Source organism: Danio rerio, chromosome 18, assembly GCF_049306965.1.
Source record: "Danio rerio strain Tuebingen ecotype United States chromosome 18, GRCz12tu, whole genome shotgun sequence".
NCBI lineage: Eukaryota > Metazoa > Chordata > Actinopteri > Cypriniformes > Danionidae > Danio > Danio rerio.
In genome coordinates this window covers 19,554,720-19,563,884 of record NC_133193.1, presented here as the reverse complement: position 1 = coordinate 19,563,884, position 9,165 = coordinate 19,554,720, and the positions used below count along the sequence as shown (strand labels likewise).

Here is a 9,165-nt window from a genome sequence, read left to right as displayed (position 1 = left end):
CATAATAGCAATAATCCTGGTTTAAGGATTCACATCTAATATTATTGGGGTAGCCCTGATGTGTCTTCGGTGTCCTGGATAAAATTTTAAATCAGGGAAATATCAGCCTGAACCTATTGTAGTGTGAGCCCAGTTTAAAATGCAAGATGCCTCCAGTCTAATTTGCATGAAACAAGGGAGCGCGAGTCCACAGTGTGATATGAGAGACATGAAAGTAGCGCTGATATCAATTACTAGGAGAAAAGTACTGATGTGCAGCATTGCCGTAGATAACTGCAAATATTTGGAAATATTTGACAACTGGATGGCATTATTGATCAATCAGAGTCTATTTTTCCAGATACACGTGTAATAATTAGGGATGTAGCTGAATATAAAAAATTTTAAAAATTCGGCAATTACCTCGGGTTTTTGTGCATTTTCGGTGTAGGAGTGGGGAAAAATTATTACAATTATTATTGTTAAACAATGGTTTATTAAATAAATTATGGCTCTGTCTTTACTAAAGTGTGATGAACTGCAATTAGCAACAGAGCTTGTACACTATTAAATTCAACTGCTTTTTATTTTTAGATTTAACATTAACAAAATTGTAGACAAACCTGTCAGTTGCAAAAAATTAGTTGTTAAATTTAGGGCTATGCAATATGATGATTTATACTGCATGTAAAAAAAAATACAAATAATTTCATATCATGCTCTATCTTTTATTCCATGGTGTCACAAAATACATTGTTTATAGTAACACTATGTCATTGTTTATATGAGCGTAATATTACACGCCATTACGGGGATGCAGTCAAACATGAATAACAGCATTGAGAGAAAGTTGCAATATTAAGAGTACAATGTTCAAATTTTGCATTTCATTTTCCTATCAATATGATCCTATCAATACCTAAATATGTTGTTATTTATATTTCTTTGATATTTCTAGACTTTTACCTATTAATTATTAACTATTAATTGATTTAATGTACATAAATGGTTCTAAATCGTGATATTTCAGTTGAAGTCAGAATTATTAGCCCGTTTATTTTTGTTTCCCCAATTTTCTGTTTAACGGAGAGAAGATTTTTTTCAATACATTTCTAAACATAATAGTTTGATAACTCATCGCTAATAACTGATTTATTTTATCTTTGCGTTGTATGACAGTAAATAATACTTTACTAAATATTTTTCAGGACACTTCTATACACCTTAAAGTGACATTTAAAGGCTTAACTAGGTTAATTAGGTTAACTATACAGGTTAGGGCAATTAGGCAAGTTATTGTATAACAATGGTTTGCTCTGTAGACTATCGAAAAAAATATATAGCTTTGTTGGGATAAATTGCAGACCGTCTGTGTGTTTCCTCAGTAAGCTGGAGCTCCAGGAAGGCAACAACAACTGAGAGATGTGAATCCAACAGTTTATTGCTCTCTTCTAAAGAAGACTGGGGTATTCCCAGCTTTTATACATCATACTCAGGGTTACATGGGCTATGAATACGTGCAAATATTCAGCTCAGTAAGGCAGAACAATTTTATCCAGTGCTCAAGAATGTCAAGGCGCAACGTCAAGGCGCCTAGTACAGGGACAACTTACAATAAGATAAGACACAGTTACAAAACAGAATATTTGGAGAGTGACTACATGGATATTTCTTTCAATCCCCTCTTCCAGGCTCAGTTTCTTACAAGAGCCTGGATCATACCATATTCTCATAAACTCTATTTGTTAAATGGTTACCCTCATTTCCATTCATAGCTAAATGTTCATACCCTTTACCTAAGGCATTAACCATCCTATACATTCTTTCCATAAAACATCTCAGAAGACATGGACCAAAAATACATACACATAAGAAAATAATAAGTACCGGTACTACCATTGAGACATATGGAGCCAATGATCCAAACAGGCTTTCTAAAAATCCCCATCCCCAATTAAAATTTCTTTCCTTCATCTCATCCTCATACACCTGTGATGATATCCTTTTCATCGCCTTTACAGCTTGTCCTACTCGTCCAAGATCCTCATCATCCGCGGGAACGTAAGTGCAGCATTGGCTCTCTCCGACCAGGGAGCAGACCCCGCCCCTTTCCGCTAAGAGCATGTCCAGAGCCAGTCTGTTTTGCATAGTCATTAGTCTCAGAGCTCTCATCTCCTCTCTTAGTCCAGAAATGGCATCCGTGGTACTGTTTATAAAAGAGGCCAGTCTATAATGCATGATCTCTTGCTGTTTTAAGGCATCTGCTACGCCAAAACTGGGAATCATAGCCTCCCAGAATCTAGTCCAGTGTGATCTCATACGGTGTTCGTCGGGTACGTCGTCCTGGGGAACTGACCTCCGTTCCCTTCCGAATTGTCTGGCAAGATGCATGACAGTGACCATGTGTTGTAATTGGATCACAGTACAAAGACCAGTCCAATTGGTGGGGTAAGTGTTGAAGATGGTTTCTCCCCCACAATACCAGTACCAGTCATCGGCCAGGACCGCATCCTGTCTCGGCCAAGTGGGGACACAAGTTACATTGCTGCGTTGACAGTATGTGTTGTTCAGGTTGTAACATGCCGTGACAGCTGTCTCATTTGTGATATTAGCACATTTAAGTTTGTTCAGTTCACAGGTGCCTGGGATGTAACGTGGACAAACACTTAGTAGAGAACTATATTTTTTATTCTTTCGCCATGGTAAATATACCCCTGAAAATCGATCCCTTTCGCCAATTACTATATTACAATCTTTAGCTCTTAAGGTGGATACATTACCTCCATTTGTCCCATTAAAGCAAAAAGAAAAAGTGAACCCCTGGGGTTTCGTCAACAAAATATTCAAACCCATAGTTCTAGGTGTAGGTATTACAACAGAATGATTCTTTCTGCTAGTTGATTTGCAAAGAAGCTCCCATGTTTTCTTGTTAGAAACACATGTGGGGCGCCACTCATAAATATCTCCCAAAGCATTTGTACAAAAAGCAAGTTTAATACATGTGAAAGGCAAAGGTTTCAAGGATATAGTCACAGCAGAGGAGAACACTTCTTGGCAGACAACACATGACTCATTGGTTGTCTGTCGTGCAGTCCAGTTAGCATACTGCCAGAATAAGTTGTGTACTTCAGTGTGGGCCTGTGTCAGTCCCAGTAGGGTTATCAGTAGAAGTAGTCTGCAAAACAAAAACTATTAATATCATATCATAGACATTTACTTCAATGGTTTCACTCTGGTGCCATGGATCCACTGTGGAAAAAGATCAGTTAATACAGCAGTGCGTGTAACAGCCAGAACCTCAGCTGGCCCTTCGTATTTGGGGTCAGTTAAATCTTTCTGGGGTTTTATATCTTTTATTAGCACCTTGTCCCCTATCTGGAAAGGGTGTGCTGCCTCAAGTGGAATTTCAGGGTGTTTCTTTGTTACCCTTTCCCAATACTGATTAAGTTTCTGAATTAGGGCCGCTGAGAATTCTGATATGTGGTTAGAAAGCTCAATACCCACTCCCATAATTCCCCCTTGCCATGGGATAGGGAAAGGTCTTCCCATGACCACCTCATATGGTGATAAAGAATCCAAATTTGCTTGTGGTGTCATTCTCAAATCTGCTAGTACTATTGGTAAAATTTTTACCCAATCTTTATGACCGTGTTGTCTTAAGGCCTTCTTTATCTTTCCTTTCAAGGTTCTGTTAGTTCGCTCCACAAATCCAGATGATTGTGGATGATAGGGTATGTGGAAACGCCAATTTATATTTAATTCAGTTGCCAATTGTTGCGTTACCTTTGATGTAAAAGGTGTTCCTTTATCTGAATCGATACTTTGTGGGATCCCATATCTAGGTATAATTTCAGAGATCAATTTCTGTGTTACCACCTTTGCATTTTCCCTTGAGCAAGGAAAAGCTTCTACCCATTTTGAAAATTTATCCACGCAAACCAGTAGATACTTAAACGGTCCCCTCTTGGGCATATGCGTAAAATCTACTTGCCATTCAGAAAAAGGTGTGATCGGTCTTGGTAAATGTTGGTGCTGTGCCACAGGCTTTGATACATTATATTGAGCGCATATAAGGCATTTGTCAAGTATGTTATTAATGGTGGTTTCTAATTTTGGGACACAAAACAAAGATCGCATTGTTTCATGTACCCCTCTTCGTCCACGATGAGTGACACCATGAAATTCGTGGACGAGGAATGACAGTGCCACATGTGGGAGACATAGGCGACCAGTGTTGTCGTGCCATAGACCCATCTTTTCATCAAACGTGGAAGAAAAGGCGTCCCAGAAGGACTTATCCTCGTCAGTGGCTGATGCTTGTAACATAGCCAAATCAATGTCAGGGAGCATCCCCGAAGCAGAGGTTGTAGACAACAAGGAAACGTGCATAGAGTCCTCAGGCAAAGGCTGTTGTGCTGCTAATTTAGCATGTCGGTCAGCCAGAGCGTTTCCTTTGGCTTCATCAGTGTGTTCCTTCGAATGGCCCTGAGTTTTAACAATGGCCAGTTGCGAGGGAAGATGGCAGGCCGTTATTAAATCAGTTATGAGGGTATGATGGGACACTGGTCTACCGTCAGCGGCAATAAATCCCCTAGATTGCCAGATGGCGCCAAAATCATGTGCCACACCAAAGGCATATCTAGAGTCTGTGTAGATTGTAACTGGTTTGTCAGCATATAATATGCAGGCTCGAGTAAGGGCATACAGTTCAGCCGCTTGTGCGGACTTAAAAGGTAGAGGGCGGGCTTCTATAACTTGATCAGGCAGTGCACACACAGCATAACCACAGAGGTAGACGCCATCTTGTGGCTTTGAACAAGAGCCATCTACAAAAATGACTTCTCCATGTTGTAGTGGTCTTTCAGCCAAATCAGATCTTATGGAGCAGACAGCATTGATTTCCTCCAAACAGTCATGTTGTTCAACCAACAGTTCATCATCAAATGGTGATAACATGTGATGGAGGGCAGCGGCAATATGACTATGGCCAGTCAGGCTTTTCACAGTCAGATTGGCAGTAGAAGTCAAAACGTGTTCATAACCAGCCCTTCTCTGGGCCGATAAATGCTGTGTATTGAGGTTATTCAATACATGCGTGACCTGATGTGGTGAATGCAAAATCAGAGGATGCGAGAGAACAATTTTCTCTGCATCCTGTACCATGACTGCACAGGCAGCAATAGCTTGTAAGCATCTGGGGAGGCCCCGAGCCACTATATCTAAAGTCTTTGACAGGTAGGCGACAGGTCTCATGCCACCCCCGTGTTGCTGGGCCAACACTCCTGCAATGGTTCTGTCGTCATTATGGACATACAAATGGAAAGGAAGGTCATAATTTGGTAAGCCTAAAGCTGGGACAGAACAAATAGCCTTCTTTAGAGCATGAAAAGCTGCCCGAGCCTCATCTGTCCAAATGACGGGCGAGGTTAGTGGTTCTTTGTGCTCTACACATGAGCGGAGAATGTGATCATAATGCGAACAATCAGGGATCCATTGCCTACAATAATTGACCAAACCCAGAAATGACAGTAGTTGCTGTCTTGTTTTGGGGATAGGGTGTGTGGCAATAGATGTAATACGGTCTGTTGTCAATGATCTCTGGCCTTTTGACAAATGATGACCTAAATATATTACCTTGTCTTGGCAAAATTGTAGCTTCTCTTTGGAAACTCGAAACCCACAGTGTGCCAGATGATTTAGCAGAAGCATGGTTGCATGCTTGCACGTATCATAGTTTTGTGCTGTGACTAAGAGGTCATCAGCATATTGGTGGACAGCAGCCCCTTCAGGCATATTTAATGATTGTAAACAATCATGTACTACTGCAGAAAAGTAGGCTGGACTGTCGACATACCCCTGGGGTAACCTGGTCCAGGTGTATTGGATTCCTCTGTGGGTGAAAGCAAAAAGAGGTTGGGTCTGCTCTTCTACAGGAATGCTGAAAAAGGCAGAACAGAGGTCAACAACAGAAAAAGTATCATGTATACAATTGATACTAGACATGATGGTTGGTACATCGGGCACAACAGGCGTTATTGGTATTACGGCCTCATTGATTTTTCGTAAATCTTGTGTGAACCGCCAAGAACCATTTGGTTTCGGAACGGGGTTAACAGGGGTATTGTAAGGGCTTTGACAGGGTCTGAGGACCCCTTGTTTCAAAAAGGAGGCGATTATTGAATCAATGGCCGAAGCCTTTTCCTCACCTAGTGGATACTGTTTTATGCTGACGGGGACATTATGTTTTAAAGTGGCTTCGTATGGAGGACATACCACCAGACCAGTGTCATCCTTATGGGTTGCCCATAGATGAGGAGGTAAACTAGAAAGTGCTTCTTGGTCTGTAACAGTTAAGTTGTCATGCAGAAAGAAGGGCAGGCCATTGAGTGGGCCCAGACAGGGCTCAGCACTATCTGTTGTGTGTACCACCAGCTGGTCATGTTTAAAGGTCATAGTGACACCTAATGCGGACATAAGGTCACGTCCCATTAAGTTATATGAACACGAAGGCATAAATGCAAACTGTACCATAGTCCTTGTGTTTCCAACCTTTACAAGCAGGGGAGGGGTCAGAGAAGTTTTAAAAGGGACCCCATCTATTCCCACAGAATCTACAGTTGAAGCACAAATAGGACCCTCATACTGTCCCCCAAACGACGAACGAGTTGCCCCAGAGTCCAAAAGAAATGTATACATTTTGCCCTGCACCTCAACCGGAAGGGTGGCTGGTTCTTGGCCCTTCACAGAGATAATAGAAGTAGAGAGCATTGTTGCGTTTGGGGGTTCAGGACTCTGTGGGGACCCCTATTGTGGACCCTGTGTCCCTTGATTGGGCACCTGGGTTGGGGAAAAATTACACTGTTGGTAAGGGGAGGCTCCTTTCTGCTTATCAGATTGCTTCTTTCTACATTCTCGGGCCCAATGACCCTGTTTTCCACAGTAATGACACTTTCCCTCCCTTCGGGGTCGTGCCCCCCCATTAGGTGCCGGCCTAGAGCCTTGGAACCCACCCTGCTGCGCACCTCCCATTTGTAGGAGGGCGACATTCAAAGTTTGATCGAACAGACCATCGCCAGTCATCGTTCGAAGCCTTTGCTTGAGCTGTTCTGGAGTCATTTGAGATCGATCAGATAATTGAAATTTAAGTATCTTCTGAACATCTGGAGTACAGTTACTAATAAAAGTGGAAATAAACAGTGGTTGTGGCTGCCTTTCAGGGAGATCAAATCCTCCCAGATGTATCCAAGCATTGGAAAAACGCTGGAGGAAGGCAGAAACTGTCTCTTTCTTTTCCTGCTTACAGCTGGTCACGTGTGACAAATCTCTATGAGCACAACGAGTGTCCACAAGGTAAGCAGTAAGCTGTCGCTTCAGGGTATCTATAGCACCCTGTTCATCCCGCCAGTAAAAGTACGGTACATCTTTTGTGTATTCTTGTTCCTCATAATCCCCTTCTTTAATTTTTACTCTACGTATCATTTGCTGGGGTTGTAGTTTAACCTCATCATTTTTAGAGCACAAGCAAGGAACAGCATCAATGAGGGCTGTCTCATCATATTGAGACCCCATTTTGTTCATCAATATAAATTTATAATCAGCTCCTGTAAGCTGTGCATTTCTAGAGACACGTATCATAGTTTCTACAAATTCTACTGGCCTGCTCATATCAGGAAGCAGTAAAATGACATCCTTGAGCTGTGTTGCGGAGGGAGGGGTTACTTCGGCATGTCCCCCTTTCTTTGAGACCCATAGGAAAGCCTGATTATCCCCTTGGTCTGGTTTCTCTGTGCGAAGCCTCTCTAATTCTTGTACAGGATACAGAGGCATCCTCTGATGTGCCTTTCCTTGCCCCTCATCAGGAATGGGGGAGGAGAGGGTAGGAGTAGGAACAGTAACTGTAACTGAGGGAACAGTAACAACAGGGGCTGGAGGCACTTTGGGTGTCTCCTTTCTTTTTACCTCAATCTTTGATGCTGATCCTTTAAGAGGCTTCGGAATTAATTTCTTTACCTCTTTTGGTAGGTTAATATTTTGTTTATCATTCCACACACTCATCATCTTCATCCAGATTTCATAACCCTTTTTCATATAATCATGGTCCCATTCGGGATCTCCTTCACTTTCATAAATTAATTTGTGAGCCCGTTTTAGCACATGGGGGTCAAATGACCCATCTCTAGGGTAGGGACGCATCGCTTGTGCCTCAGTCCACCCTGCTAGATTATCTAACCATGGATTAGTGTAATATCCCCACCCACATCGATACATCCAATCTTTAGGGCCTTCCCCTATCTCAGGCTTGGGGTATGAACCACCCATGTTAGTAAATACTTACTAGAAAACACACAGAATGATCGTTTTACTTTTGTATAGCGCGCTCTTCTTGGCTTTTCAGGGAAAATCCCAGCCAAGGATTACTCAGTTCAGTAATGAAGCTTATCAGGCAGTCAAACCAAATTCATGTCTTGCCAGCTTCCTGAACACTCAGTTCAGTGATGAAACTAATCAGGTAGTCAAAACCAAATTCATGTCTTACCTGATCAGCTTCATCACGTCGGGGGTCACCAAGTTGTTGGGATAAATTGCAGACCGTCTGTGTGTTTCCTCAGTAAGCTGGAGCTCCAGGAAGGCAACAACAACTGAGAGATGTGAATCCAACAGTTTATTGCTCTCTTCTAAAGAAGACTGGGGTATTCCCAGCTTTTATACATCATACTCAGGGTTACATGGGCTATGAATACGTGCAAATATTCAGCTCAGTAAGGCAGAACAATTTTATCCAGTGCTCAAGAATGTCAAGGCGCAACGTCAAGGCGCCTAGTACAGGGACAACTTACAATAAGATAAGACACAGTTACAAAACAGAATATTTGGAGAGTGACTACATGGATATTTCTTTCAAGCTTAAAGGGGCTAATGATTTTGTCCTTAAAATGGTTTTAAAACAAATTAAAAACTGCTTTTATTCTAGCTGAAATAACTTTTTAACAGACTTTCTCCAGAAGAAAAAATAATTAATACATTTTTTAAATAAATAAAAAAATATTATCAGACACACTGTGAACATTTCCTTGCTCTGTTATACATAATTTGGGAAATATTTAAAAATGAAAAAAAAAATATTCAAAGGGGGTTAATAATTCTGACTTGTATGAACTGTATATCATTATAAGGATTTAAGATGAG

General features: G+C 41.4%; 1 long non-coding RNA gene across 1 annotated transcript; it reads right to left on the bottom strand.

The window, feature by feature from the left end:
• Positions 1-1,403: 1,403 nt before the first annotated feature.
• Positions 1,404-8,711, bottom strand: LOC110438088 (uncharacterized). Its single transcript, XR_011007245.2, has 2 exons — positions 8,516-8,711; positions 1,404-3,154 (listed from the first exon to the last, which is right to left on the bottom strand). It is a non-coding gene; the product is annotated as an uncharacterized lncRNA (long non-coding RNA).
• Positions 8,712-9,165: the final 454 nt, after the last annotated feature.